Source organism: Camelus dromedarius, chromosome 23 (assembly GCF_036321535.1).
Source record: "Camelus dromedarius isolate mCamDro1 chromosome 23, mCamDro1.pat, whole genome shotgun sequence".
NCBI classification, from domain to species: Eukaryota; Metazoa; Chordata; class Mammalia; order Artiodactyla; family Camelidae; genus Camelus; species Camelus dromedarius.
Window position 1 is genome coordinate 19,755,913 of NC_087458.1, and position 16,483 is coordinate 19,772,395.

Sequence of the window (16,483 nt, forward strand, 5' to 3'; positions counted from 1 at the left end):
GCTACCATTCATGTCCCAGAACTTAGTACTTGTTGCTTGGGGCCACAGTATTTCCTTCTTGGTTTTGTACATTCCTGGTTTCCGTAAGAAGAGTAAGAACAACCTGAGAGAAAGCACCAATTCTTATAATTCTTCTGAATGGTACTATTTGACTATTCATTTGTCTACCTCACTCCCAGGCCTTGTGATCTCCTAAAAGGGAAAGATTTTGGCTCTAGAGTTTGTCATCCTCAACACAAGGGCTGGGTGCTCAGGTCATATTTGTTGAACACTGATGCATGAATGAGACTAAGATGAATGTCAAGCAGACTTTGGATGACTAATGGCTGCTTTTTAAATAAATACTATGTTTTAACACACCACAAGAGAAACTTGAGATATGTTATCTTTCATCTTTATCACAGACATTCAGGGCAGAGAATATTCTCTCTACTTCACAGATGTGAAAATTCAGAATGATATATTTATCCAGAGTCACACAGGAAGTGGTAAAGCCAGAATCTGATTTCAAAGCCATGCTCCTTTTGTTACACCACACTTCCTTTAATGCTCTTTAAAATTGTTTTTCATATTTAGTTGGATTGTCCCTAATTGTTGTGACTATCAGAGAATATGCAGTGAGTTTTAAAGTCTCACTCTACCATTAATATTTCATTAAAGGAGGGTGAACATGACTGTAAATGATTCATGAGATGACACATAAAACCAATGCCACCTTTACTGAATACTAGGTTCTTAATGGGTTTGAATTTGTTTCTAAATTTTCTATTTATTTTAATTATGTATGTCTATTTGCTTCTGGAAAAATGCCTTCTGCTTCCTAATATTGCAAAAATCTCTCAAAACATTAAAAACTTTAGAATTTAATTCTTCTACAGTTGAGAAAGTTTTCAATGCTTGGCTCAAGTTTCAGATGGACTCTTCTTCCCATACTCCTATACCAGTAGCCACCTTGCTATTTTTTTTTTTTTTAGTTTACTACACTTTTTTTAAACACTATTTTTATTGAGTTATAGTCATTTTACAATGTTGTGTCAAATTCCAGTGTAGAGCACAATTTTTCAATTATACATGAACATACAAACATTCATTGTCACATTCTCTTTCACTGTGAGCCACCAACACCTTGCTATTTTTCTGAGAAGGGAAAGGAAGAGTTAGATTTTATCCCAAAGTAATAAATGAAAAAGCACTCTAAACCACAGTCAGAATATTATCCTTTATGAATTCTGCATTTAGTATTATGCTTAGAAAAGTTTTTCACCATTCCAAGATTAAGTAAATATTTAGCATTATTTTCTTCTAGTAATTACATGATTTCATTTTTTGCATTTATCTTTAATTATTCTGGAGTATTTTATGAATGGAGTGAGGTGGGGATTAAAATCTACTTTCCCTTCAATGGCTAACTAGTTGTCTCAACAATTCCCATTGACCGGAACTGCCACCTTGAGGGCACACTATGTTCTTATGTATGTTTGGGTCTCTTGCTAAGTTTTCTACTTAGTTCTGTATGCCAGGACCTGTATTTGTTGTCACTGCCATTTTTAATCTCTAGTAGTTCAAGTCTATGTTCCTTAATTTTATTATTCCTTATTTGCAAACTTTTCTTGATTATTCTTGACTATTTATTCCTCCAAGTGTAGATCCACATTGTCCAGTTCAAAAATTCTTTTGTGATTTTTAATGTGCTATCATCAACATTCTAAAGTAATTTACAGAGAATCTGACAACTTAACTATTGAATCACCTAATCAGAAATATGGTATGTTTATCATGTAGTCATGTCTTCCTTAATGTTGTCTTCTTTGGATGGTTTTCCAGGTATTTGATATCTTTCATTTCAGTTAGACATGAGATCCTTTTCCACTAAATTTTCAAGCTTTGTTTTTTTTTAATTCTCATTCATTATTTTAATTTGCTTTCGTGGTAATAGCCTCCTAACTGGCCTTTATGGCTCTAATACCTCCTTTTCTACTCTATCTTCTCTACTGAAAAAGTCATCTTTCTAGATGGCAAAATTAATCACAAAATTCCCTTCCTATACACCTTAACCCTTCAATACCTCTGGAATAATATAAGCTGTTTAACCTGGTATGCAAGCCCTCCCTGGAAAATCCCTGTATTTTCATCTCTCATGGGTGTTTCTCTTCTTTCACATTCCCCAATGATATACCAAAACAGCACTGCTTCCTCAAACACCCAAATAGCTATTCATGCCTTTGGACATAATGTTTGTTTCAACTGAATCTGCTTTTTCCCTCCAGTAAACATTTAATCATCCTTTAGGAGATAATTCAAGTGTTACCTCATATTTAAAGCCTTTTATGAGCCCTACAGTATTGATTAGGTTTTTCCTGTGCTACTATAAAACTTGGTCATAATTCTTGTATCTCTTAGTAGAATAAACTGTATATTTGTTTCTCCTGGTAAACTGGACTTTTTTTTTTTATGAAAGTTCATTTACAATGTTGTGTTAATTTCTGGTGTACAGCATAGCAATTCATTTATATGTGTGTGTGTGTATATACACATATATACACACACACATATATATACATATTTCTTTTCATATTCTTTTTCATTATAGGCCATTACAAGGTATTGAATATAGTTCCCTGTGCTATACAATAGGACTTTGTTGTTTATCTGTTTTATATATAGTAGTTTGTATCTGCTAATCCCCAACTCCCAATTCATCCTTCCCACCCGATGTATCCCCAAGTAACCACAAGTTTTTTTTCCTGTGTCTGTGAGTCTGTCTTTGTTTTGTAAATAAGTTCCTTTGTGTCCTTTTTTTTAAAGATCCACATATAAGTGATATCATATGGTATTTTTCTTTCTCTTTCTGGCTTACTTCACTTCGTATGATGATCTCCAGGTCCATCCATGTTGCTGCAAATGGCATTATTTTATTCTTCTTTTTTTATAGTTGAGTAGTATTCCATTGTATGTATGTATATGTGTATATACACCCCACAGCTTCTTTATCCAGTCATCTGTTGATGGACATTCAGGTTGCTTCCATGTCTTGGCCACTGTAAACAGTGCTGCTTTGAACACTGGGGTACATGTATCTTTTCCAATTAGAGTTTCCTCCAGATATACACCCAGGAGTGGGATTGTTAGATCATAGGGTAAGTCTATTTTCAGTTTTTTTTTTTAACAAATCTCCATACTATTTTCCACAATGGCTGCACCAAACTACATTCTTACCAACAGTGTAGGAGGGTTCCCTTTTCTCCACACCCTCTCCAGCATTTATCATTTGTGGACTTTTTAATGATGGCCATTCTGAGTGGTGTGAGCATTTGTTCATGTGCCTGTTGGCCATTTATATGTCTTCATTGGAGAATTGTTTGTTTAGGTCTTCTGCCCATTTTTAGATTGGGTTGTTTTTTTGTTAAGTTGTACGAGCTGTTTGTATATTCTGGAAACTAACCCCTTGACAGTCACATTGTTTTCAAAATTTTCTCCTATTCCATAGGTTGTCTTTTCATTTTATTTATGGTTTTCTTTGGTTGCAAAAGCTTATGAGTTTAATTAGGTCCCATTTGTTTATTTTTACTTTTCTTTTTATTGCCTCCACAGACTGCCGTAGGAGAACACTGCTACAATTTATATCAGAGAATGTTTTGCCTATGTTCTCTTCTAGGAGGTTTGTGGCGTCTTGTCTTATATTTAAGTCTTTAAGCCATTTTGAATTTCTTTTTGTGTATGGTGTGAGGGAGTGTTCTAATTTCACTGATTTATATGTGGCTGTCCAGCTTTCCCAATACTGCTTGTCAAAGAGACTGTCTTTTCTCCATTGTAGATTCTTGCCTCCTTTGTGGAAGATTAATTAACCGTAGGTGTGTGGGCTTATTTCTGGGCTCTCTATTCTATTCCTTTGATCCATATGTCTGTTTTTGTGCCATAAACTGTAGACTTATGATGGCAGGGCAGAGACCTTACTTTGTCATTTTTTTTTATTCTTAATGGCCAGTAGTGCCTGGCATATAGTAGGTCTTAATGATTGCTTATTGGATTCATAACATAGAATAATAATAAAGCCATCCTAATAGGACACAAACTCTTCCAAAAGTTCAAACTATACTGGATTACACCCCTCAAAAAAATCATTAATGGATATAAAGAGTAGGCAGGAGTAGGAAAAGCATGGAAGAATAATACCCAATACAACCAGGATAAAGGGAAATTCTTCTAAGAGGAAGTAACACAGGATGAATATTTGAAAGAATGGGTGTGAATTAGTTTAATGGATGATGTAGTGAAGGGTACTGAAGACAGCAGAAACAGCTTTGCAAAAATAGTTTGAGAAAACAAGGCAAGTTACTGTAACGAGGGTATATATATTTCACCAGGAAAATACAACTCAACTTTGTACAGAAATGGGATGACCTCCCACCAGGTGAGCATCTTGATTGGTCACCTCAAAATAGGATGGGCACCTACCTGTCTAGCTTCTGTAGCAGAAGGAGTACATGAGTCAAACCTCAACCAATAACAGCCTCTACTACACTCTTTTAAGATTCTGCTTAAACATCCTTCCTATAGGAAAGCTTTCTCAGGCCCCATCGAAATTGAACTAGGTGTCCTTCTTTGTCTTCCCTGTGAATTCTCCCAGCACACTAAGGCCTTGGCATTCATATGATTAATTTACGTGCTTTACTCTCTTTTCTAGGCTTGAGTCTCTGTGACAGTCACATTTATTTTTACTTTTATATTCTTAGTGTCCATCCAGTGCAAAGCATTTGGGGAGCTCTCAAAAAATGATATAACTGCCATTTATTGTCTACCATGTGTCCAGTGAGTGTTTCTCAAATTTTGAGGATCCAGGAACTACTTAATGGGAGGTCAAACCATAAGTAATCAGAGAAATGCTTATTACTGTCATTCTTAATATCACAGTGATATAAAGAAATGCTTTAAACTTAGCTGCTATTTTAAAAACTCAACTGAGTACCTTTATTCTTGATATCCAGAGTTCCCAGAGTAGCAAAGGACAGTTTTATATTCACATATTATCCATTTATTTACACAGCAATAAAAAGATACAGTGACTGTTATCTATTGTACACACTATTTCACTATTTCCTTTAACATAAATTAAGATCAAGAGGCATATTCAGTAATATTCTCTGACTATTCTCTGCAAAAAAAATAATAATAAGGTATGGAACAGAATTTAGACAATCTCTTTTATTAGCAGGGCAATACCCATTCTTGCTGCAAACATAGTGGGTATCTTGGAATTCTGTATCCTGATGCACCTTTACCAGGCTACATTATAATTTCTGAAATCATCAGTAGTTAACAAAAACAAATCTTCTCTATAACATGCGATTTCAGTGATGAATAAAAGAAAAGGTCACTGTGCACTTTTCCCCTAAATATGTACAGCAAATTCTGATTCCTATTCTGCATACCAGTAGATTCATCACATTATGAAAACAAAGTATCTGCCAGATTGTATATGTAATAGTAATTGCTCATGCACACTGTGGGACATTAATTAGTGGGATTTTGTTATCAGTCATCTATTGCTGCATAACAAATTACAAAAAAACTTAGTGATTTAAAAAAGCAAGCATTTATTCAGTTTCTGTGGGTCAGGAATTACCCAAATGTTTCTGCCTGACAGTCTCTCATAAGGTTGTATTAAGCTGCCAGTCAAGACTACAGTCATCTGAAGGCTTAACAAGACTTCATGCATGCTAAGCACGCACTGAACCACTAATAAGCTATTACCCTCCACCTAACACTGTCATTATTAACAGCTAACATGTTTCTAAGAACTTTACATACATTCATTAATCCATTCAAATCTTGGAACAACAGTGTGGTTGATAATAATATCATATTAAATAAGAAAAACAATAAAGCCATCTTAATTGGTAACTTTAAAAAACAATTTGATAAAATCAAACTCTATTTCTTGATTTAAAAGAACTCTTTAAAAATTTATAACAGATGTTTCCTTAACATTATAAAGAATTATCGCTTTCAAATCAACAATCAACTTCATACCTAAAAATGAAAAACTAATATAACTGTATTAAACCTATGCCAGAGAGATAAACAACAGAATAGGCCAGTGACAACTGTTTTATGGAAAAAAATTTCAATAAATGTTTACAGAAATATTAATCCAAATCTATGCTGTCTCTATAACTCTGTTGTCCAGTGAGTGAAACTTTTCCCTAAGAAGACAACCACTAAGCTACAAGCTTCAGACTTTCTCCCTACTGTCCTATTCCTCCTCATCTCCTCACCTCTACTGCTAACATCCTCAGAGGGTACACAGTTGTTTCCAACTTCCCATAATTGGAAAAGACTCTCAAACACCATGACAGCAGGCCAACCCCTTGTAATCTTGCCCAAGGGGAAAATTACATTAAGCCGGAAGAAAATGAAGCAGCAGAGAGTATGAGTAGAGAGAGGAGTCCCTGAGTTAGAGCCTTCAGACCACAGGAAAGGAGCTGTCTTACCCAGATGCATTCCTGGTTAGCTCCTATGACCATCATTAATTTATTAAACTCAATTTGGCAGAGATCTCCTATTTCACATTTCAAATTTGAAAAAAAAAAAAGACTAAACATTTTGACAAAATTGGTATTTACCTACAATTTAGAAAGGGAGATTAAAACAGGCCATTAGGTGAAGCAAAAGCAGAATCATGGGGAGAACTTGCTCATCTCTGGTCCCTTCAACCAAAAAACTGGCTCCTGAGTCCCTCAGCCTGTGCTGGGCACTCAGCACTGTGACTAGATTTTCTCTAGCTGGATGTTAAGTATGATATTTAACTGTAATGCTATGATAGAACATTGATTTCTGAAGGCAACATTTTTCTCCCTTTTCATTCAAGGACACACAATTACAGTCCCCAAAATAAGAAATGCTCTAGTTCTTCAGAAAAAATCAGCAATAATAATAATGCTTCAAATGTTCCAGGTCTAAGTACCATCAGTTAAAACGAAACCTTCTCTTTGAACCTGTTCAACCAGAGTGAAACTGTGCCTGTGGTAAAAAGGAAAGCAACACATGGTTTCATGATATTGAACCTACCACCTTCGACAGTGATGAGACAGAAACTTGTCTGGGATGAATAACATAGGGGAATTTGTAGCAGTTATTATCTGTCATAGATGTTACTGATCCAGATCTTTTCTGTTCAACCAGCTTCTAATGTCTCAACCATGAGAATTATCAGAAAGATGTCTAAATACAGAGCTGAGGGAAAGTGAGTCTTAAACCCAAGAGCCAGAGATTGGCATCCTACCATGACCTAGGTAGCCCTTCTGGCCTACTGACTCCAATTTCTAGGAGATGTTCTATTTGCAGGCTTCCTGGGAATTTCAACAGTAAGAAGAAAAAATGAGGGGTGAAAGGTGATAAAGAGGAAGAGATACTGTCAACTCATGTGTAAGCTACTTATCATAAAACTGAGACATAGTAAGTACTCAATAAATGAATCCAGGACAATTCCAATGATGATAGATACTAACCATAAATCAGACACTATGCTAAAAGCTTTGTGTATTCATTCATGTAGTGTTCACAACAGTCCTGTGAAGTACTGTTATTGCCTCATTTAACAGACAAGAAACTGAAACTCATGGACAGTAAGTGCTCTGCCTAATGATATGCAGCTCATCAATGACAAAACTGGTAACTATAGTCCCAGTCAGTCTGATTTTAAAACTCATGTTATTAACCATTTCGTTATATGACCAAGCTCTAAGAAAAAGCTCTTGGCAGAAATAACATGATGAGGGTAAGAGGGACCATTACACTAGGGGAGAATGATACCACTAAGAATCCCAGCAAGCAAACAGAAGTTAGTGTAGGTCTGAACCTTTCTCGTATCAGGCCTAAATGTGTACTCACTGAGATCTGCCTATCTAAGAAAGATGCCACCTAAATCCTCTCAGACAATTTAAGTGGGACACCCCAAGTCTCATTTTTGTTTTCCCTAGCCTTCCCAGACAACCTGAAACTAAGAAACCTGAAAACATGTTCCTATGTTCTCCCATTACATGTGTCCAGGGATTTTTGTTAACTACTGTATCACCAACATCTTGCACAATGCTTGGTATTGAATAGATGTTCAATTAGCTATTTAAGCTAATGACTGAATAAATGATTACATCTATATATCTCCTATATTCTACTTCCTCATCCTTCAACCAGGTGCATTTCTGGTTATCTCTAGCCTCCCAAAGATTGGCAAGAAATATTTTTTATTCTTCTCTTATGCTCATTTATTTCAGGTTTCAGCTGGGATGGAAAACTTTAATAACACTTGTGTTTGTCTCTATTAAGTAACTCTACCACCATCATTTATGTCATTCCGTCAATATAAAGGCATGAAAAGCCTTTATATCTAAGAGGCAGAACTCAATGAAATTTTCATTGAAAAATAAAGTTATCAAAAAAATTGCACTTAATATTTTAACAAATCAAGTATGATCCCAGAGCACAGCTAATATATAAGTGATTGTATAAATACGGAGAAACCATCTTTCCACACAAGTATGTTTCGATTCTAACTGGGGGAATGGGAGGCCGAGGAGATTCCAATGGCCCAGCTAGCAGAAGCATTCTTGAAATAAATTGAGATGATGATATAATTTGGCCAATTTGTCAAGAAGGAAGATAAGGCCAGAATTCCCACTAAAGCACTAGAAACCCTATAAGAATGTAAGCTCAGACACAGTGGCTGCATACAAAATAGGTTAGGCTGCCTAATGTCAACAAAAAACATCTTAAGGAAGGTCATATTTGTAATCCATACATGTAAAATTAAGACTGTATTTCAAGGGAAAATCTTCCTAGCACACAAACTTAGCAGCTGCCTTACTTGTCAAATGAACATAAATTATTGCCAGAAATCCTCTTTTCTCCTGTCCACTGACTCAGTTATCACTTGATGACTCTCAAGAATTATTCAGCTAGTTTCCTATAGCAAATTGGAGGTCAAAAGTCACAATTTCTAGTTTTTATAAACAGAACTTACTGGTGATTAAGGGAACACCACATTTCAAAATCAAATGTATATCTAGGTTTTTCACTTTTCTTTTAATCTCTCATTCTTTTAAAGGATGTCAATCTGTCAATGACATTCAATGCTGTTGGTCATTCCTCCTTTATAAAACTCCCTTTTCATAGATTGAGGCTATACTTTTTCCTGGTTTTTCCTTTAGTTCCTTAGGCACTCTGCTTCTTGTTTTCAGTATGGAAGGATCAAGATATAGAGGAATATATTATACTATAAATGGAAAAAAACCTCATACTTAACATCTTGGATGTGCTGGTATAGAATCCTGGGTTTTTTCCTCGAAGTTTTCCATGCTCCTAAGCCTGAACATCCTCATCCTCAAAATGAGAGCAAGAACATGGGAATTTAGCAGAGTGGAATGTACACACCATATTTTGTTTATATGTCATCATCAGAAATTAAATAAGCACTAATGCATGGCTGCACTTCTCAGACAGTTACTGGATACCCCTTTAAACTGCAACTTTTCATTACTATCACTGTTGTTTAAATTCACTTACGTGACAAAGCTAAGATGGCTCTTTAAGACTATTTTCAGTTAGATATTTTCTGGTGGCTCAAAGTGATCAATACATATACATCAATGGTTTTCTTCTGTGTTCGTTTCAGACTGCAAGCAGAGGGATGGGGTGATCATAATATCTATGGCTGACATGTACTGAACTCATTTTGCATGAGATATTTGCTAAATGATTTACATACCTTATCTCATTTAATACTCACAACAATCCTATGATGGAGTTACTAAAATTACTCCTATTTCAGAGAAAAGTAAACTAAGGCACAGAAAGAATGAAAATCTTCCCAGGCACATATCACTATGTGGCAAAGCCAGGTGTGTCTGACTCCAAGTCTTCTCATACTTATTCACCATCCCAATCTTATCAAAAATCTACTTTTCCTTTGTGTTTCTAGCGTCAATTTTAGGATCTTAAGCTAGACATTTAAACACCCTGGTTATGAATAATATGTATATGAATATACATAACAAAATTATTAAACCCCATAAAGTTTTGATTCCTTTTAGCTTGAACATGTGATGATTCTTTGATTTTATGCATATAATAAATTCTTACTGAGGTATTAAAAGTGACTGGCAAAAATTTTGATACATCACCTGCAGTGATCAACTGAACAGGCACTTATCATTGTTAATAACTATTTTCATTTAAAAGAAAGGAAGCTCATTTTGAAAGAGAATTGCAGACATCAACTGCAAGCAAATACAGAAACATTTTTCAGCTGCAAATCTGTCCCTGATCTATCAAGACATAATACGCCAATGAAACCTAGAAAGAGGCAAAAATGGTCCCATTTTGGTAGTGCCTCTTGATTGTTAGTAGAAACAACTGTAAAGCTTCTCTAGATAAAAGCACTCCCCCAATGTATGGTCTCAGGATCCTCACAGGTTAATTTCAACCAGCTAGGAACTCTATAGGAAATAATTAATTTCCCAGTCACCAAAAAGCACCATGACTTGGAGGGGGTGCAAATTTCGAGGAGAAATTACTTAAAATTCTGTTATTAGCTGATACATACATAATATAGAATAACTATGGATGAAATGCTTCTAGAAATGGAGTCACAAAAATGAGCAATAATCAAAAGACTCTCAAAATGGGAAGAGAGACATGAAAAACAAAACTTTTAGAAACAGAAAGTATAATTGTTGAACAAGAATTTTTAAATTCTTAGGGAGAATATGCAGTTCACTAACAAAGAAATGAAAATTAGATTAAACTAACAGCTGACTTTTCAACTATAACAAAGGAAGCCATACTAATGTCTTCCAGGTGTTAATAGGAAACTACTGTCAACCAAGAATTGTATACTATCAGAACTACCTTTCAAAAATGAAGGTAAAATAAATATATCATTTCCACATAAATAAAAACTAGCAGTCATCAACAAAAGACCTTCATCAAAAAGACTTCTAAGAACATATTTCAGGCAGTAAGAAAAATGTTCCCTAGAGTAAGCTTAAGATGCTGGAAAAAATTACAAGCAAGGAAAACGGTAAAACATATAGGTAAACCTAAACAAACATTCTATTTACAGGAAAATCATAACAAAGGCTAATAGAAAGGCCTAGTGAAAAATAAGGACCTAAGTAAATGCAGGACAGTAACACTATGTAAGTTCACAGGAAAGTAAATGGAATCAAAATATTCTAGATATTTTTACTGCTCAGAAAATGCAGACTCTGGTAAATGCAGTAAAATTTTAGGAGTATTTATACAAGTAATAAAAAGGGGACACTTAAAGAAAATGAACAAAAATTAATTTAATAAAAAGACAACAAAAAAGCATTAAAAAGTAGAAAAATACAAAGAAAAAGTAACATGGTAGAGAAAAAGTCTATATGAGAAAAATAATGTTTAAATATAATGAACTAACATCAACAAATGATAAAACAATTTTAAATATAATGAACTAAAGTCAACAATTAAAATACACAGATTGTTCACTTAGATTTTTAAAAATTCAGCTATATCCTATTTACAAGAGAACCAGTTATAAGCTACTTATAAGAAAACTATATAAGACTGTCAGCAAACTACAGTTCACAGGCCAAATTATGCTGTCTGTTTTTATAAATTAAGTTTTATTGGATTACATACATACTCATTTGTTTACATGTCTCTGTCTGCTTTCACCCTTCAACAAAGTTAATTGCAATGAGACTTAATGGCCTACATACCTGAAAACCTGGCACTTTACAGAAAAAAAGTTTGCTGACATCTGATCTAAAATAAAAAGACATGGAAAGGTTGAAAGATTCAGTTAATTTAGAAGATATTTTTAAAAATTGACTGTATGAAACAACAAAGTAGCCTCAGAAAATAACAAAACACTGCCAAGAAAAATTAAAGATGTAACTAAATAGAAAAATATACTATACTCATGGATTATAAAATTCAAAATTGTTAAGATGTCATTTCACCCCAAATTGTTCTATAAATTCAGTTCAATCTCAATCTAAACTCCCAGCAGAGGTTTTATTTTGTTTGGAATTTGACAAGCTAATTCTAAAGTTTATATGGAAACATAAAGGGTCTAGAATAGCCAAGGCAATTTTGTACAAGATTAAAGGTGGAATACTTACACTATCTGATATAAAAATATTATGCAATTGAAGAAATTAAGACACTATTACATTGGCACAAGGATAGAGCAATGGTACAGAATAGAAACCAAAACATACCCACACATATACAATCACCTGATTTGTATCAAAGACGTCAATTCAGTAGGGAAAAATAGTCAATTCAATAAATAGTGATGAATCAATAAGATACCCATTTTTAAACATTAACCTTAATTCCAATGTTATGATACATGCAAAAATCTATTCCAAATGGATCACAGACTTAAATATAAAAGCTAAACCAATAAAGATTCTAATAGAAAAATTAGAGGAACATCTTCTTGAACTTGGGGAAGGCAAAGGTTTCTTAAATAAGACACAAAAAGTACTATGCATAAAAGAAAAAGTGATATATTAGACTTCCTTAAAATAAAAAACTTCTGTTCATCAAAAGGCACTATTAAGATAATAAAAAGGCAAACCATATATACATATTATAATGCATATAATTGACAAAGAATTATTATTCAGAATATTTTTAAAATTCAGTATATCAATAGGAAAAAGATAACCCAATGGGAAAAAATCAGCCAAAATAGTCACTTAAAAGGGAAAAAAAGGACATCCAAATGGCAAACATCTGAAAATGCTCAACACCATCAGTCAGTCATTAGAGAAATGCAAATTTAAAACCACAATGAGATACTGCTACATACCCAGCAGAATTACCAAAATATAGATAATACTGTTTAAAAGGATGTAGAGCAACTGTAATTCTCATATAGTATCAGTAGGAGTGTAAATGGTACAATTATTTGATAAAACTGTTTGACTGTATTTACAAAAGTGAAGTACATACTTAAAATTCTACTTAGGACTTAGCAATTCCATCCTGGGAATTTATCAATACATGCCTATTCCCACCACCAAAGACATGTACAAGAATATTTACAGAAGCATTATTCATTATAGTTCCAAATTGGAAACAACCTTTAATGACTGTCCATAATAGAATGGAGAAACAGTCACACAATATTCAGAATAAATTATTCTGAACAATTTTTAAAATCTACTGATACACAAAGCAGCATAGATAAATCTCAAAATCATGTTGGCAAAAAAAAAGACAAAAAATATATATTGTATATTCCTATTTATATGAAGCTTAAAAATAAACTAAACTTAACAATGTTGGTAAAGGCTCAAATACTGGTTTGAGTATTGCCAGGAAGCAGAAACAAGAGAGGCTTCTGCGGTTCAGGAAATGTTCCGTATCTTGATCTAAGTGGTAGTTGTATGGGTTTGTATGTGTGTGTAAAAATTCTTTGAACTATATACATTTAAGACTTGTGTACTTTACTGTGTATAATTTACCTCAATTTTCTTTAAAGTGTAAAAATACATAAAGCAAAAGCTGATAGAACTATAAAGAGAAATTGACAACTCAATCATCCCAGTATTAGATTTCAATTTACTTCTCTCTTTAAGAAATAGCCAAGCAGTCAAGAAACTAGTAAAGATTAAAGATTTGAACACAATTAACAAGACTGATTTAATGGACATATATAGATATAATCCTTAACAATTCGAAAATACCCTTTCTTCTCATATACACACAAAATATTCTCAGGGTAATATGCTATGTATCAAATTCCAGCAAATTTCAGATTTTTGGAGGGCACAACGCAATTAACTTTGAAATCAATACAAAACAATTTTAAAACTCTCACACATTTTGGAAATTTAAAAACCCAGTTGTGAATAATTCATGGGTTAAAATAAATCATAGTAGAAAAACAATAATAAAAATACCACAGTTCACAACTTCTACTTCTGCATGATGGAATAAATAGAACCAAGCCTATTCTCCTACTATAAAGCTTTGTAAAACTGGACAAAATGTATGAAACAGTGTTTTAAGAAATTGTATAACAGCTACGCAGTACTGTGATCCCTCACAGCAATGAAATCAACTAGGAGAACCCTAAGCTCACCCTGGCTTTCTGCTGGAAGAATTTCCAGACTATAATACAAAGAGGGAGAATCATCAGAGATCACTTTCCTCAGTGACTTGAAGAGACAGAAGAGCTCTGGCAGTGGGTGGAGGTGCTAAGGAGACTTTTTTTTTTTTTTTATAGCAGAGTGCTAGAGAAAAGAAAGAGATGCATAGAAAAAGCTCTAGAAATATGCACAGTGGTCCCCTTTACTGAATAGAAAGCCATGTATATATAATGTGAAATGTTGTGAGGCTGGGCAAACAATGAAGATGAAATTTGCAAGATGAAAACTTCTCAAAGCTCTCATAAGGTGGAGGGATATTTGAGCTAATACAGACTACTTTAAGCTTTTCCAGATAAAATTTAAAACAACTTTTAAATGAAAAAGCTTATTCACACATAACAACTAAGTGAAGTAAGCCAGAAAGAGAGAAAAATACTACATGGTATCACTTATATGTGGAATCTAAAAAATAGACACAAATGAATTTATTTAGAAAACAGAAACAGAGTCATAGACATAGAAAACAAATTTATAGATTCTAGGTGGGGAAAGGGGTGGGGAGGGATAAATTGGGAGTCTGAGATTTGCAGATACTAACTACTATATATAAAACAGATCAACAGCCAAGTTCCTATACAGGGACTATATTCAATACCTTGTAACAGCTTATAATGAAAAAGAAAATAAAAAGGATATATATATATATGAATCACTATGCTGTACACCAGAAATTAACACAATATTGTAAATCTATACTTCAATAAAATTAATTAAAATTTAAAAAAAATTGCTCAAGTGTGTGAAAGAATATGAACATATGTGAGTAGAAATGGAAGATTTAATAAAGAACCAGCTGGAACTTCTAAAACTGAAAAAGCACTATATAAATTGCAAATTCACTGACTGTAATTACAGCAAATTAGACACAGCAGAACAATCAGTGAACCTGAACATATATAACAGAAACAATCCAAACTAAAGCAAAAAGAGAAAAAGGATGAAAAAAACTAACACAGCCTCAAGAATCTGTAGGACAATATTAAGCAATGTAACAGAAGTATAACTGGAGTTCCAGAAAGAAAGAATAAAGATGAGAGGCTGGAAAAAAAATTTGAACCATTATTTAATGGTTCAACATCCTTCCAAATTTGATGAAAATTGTAAGCCCATAGACCCAAGAACCTCAATGAACCAAGAGCAGGATAAAAGCAAAGAAATCTCACAAGGTACATTATTATCAAATTGCCTTTTAAAATTTTTCATGAAGAGAAAATCTTAAGAGTGTCCAGGAAAAAAAAAAAGATGTTAACATATGACATGATATGACATTACATTACAAATATAAGAAGAACTGCAGACTGTCAGAATAATGTATACCAGACTACAGGGAATGATATCTCTAAAGGGTTGGAAAAGAAATCTGTCAACATTCATTATATCCATAAGAAATATCCTTCAAATGAAGGGAAATAGAGACGTTTGCAGACAAACAAAAGCTGAAGGACCCTGTCACTGGCAGGAAGAATAATACAAATTCTTCAGATCGAAAAACAATTACACCAGACGGAAAGTTGGATCTACACAAATGCGTGAAGGGTCAGAAATGATAAATGTATGGTAAAAACAAATAAATAAATAAATAACTCACTCTTGCTTTCTCATTTTTTAAGATAATTGAGTGTTACAGCAGAAATATGAAAACTGTGATTTTTACATACAGAAATCAAATGTACGACAAAATACTGCAAGCTACAAAAGGGTAAATAAATGCATACTGGTGAAAGATTTTTACGTTATATATGGAGAGATATAATACTATCTGAAGGTATATGGGGATGAATTAAAGATGCAACTTGAAACCCTAGAGCAACCACTTAAAAGAGACAGAGCTAAGACACCAATAGTGGAGATAAATAAGAATACTAAAAAAAAAAAAAAAAAAGCTCATTAATCTATTGTATGGTAAGAAAGAGGAAAAAAGGAAGAATAGCTGGGACAAATAGAAAACAAACAGCAAGATGGCAGGTTTATGCCTCATCAAATTGCTTATTATAAAGAAATAAATGTAACACTCCACTTAAGAGGCAGAGATTATCAGAATAGATAAAAAAAAGGAAGCCTACCTTATGCTGTCTATGAGAAACAGTTAAAATATAAAGATACAGATTAAAAGCAAAAGGGTGGAAAGCTAGCATTAACGAAAGTGGTTTTATTAATATCACACAAACTAGACATGAAAATAAGGCAAGTTATCAAGGACAAAGAGTGACATTTCATAATCATAAAAGGGTTAAATCATTAGGAAGCTAATAATCTTAAGTCTATACAGACTT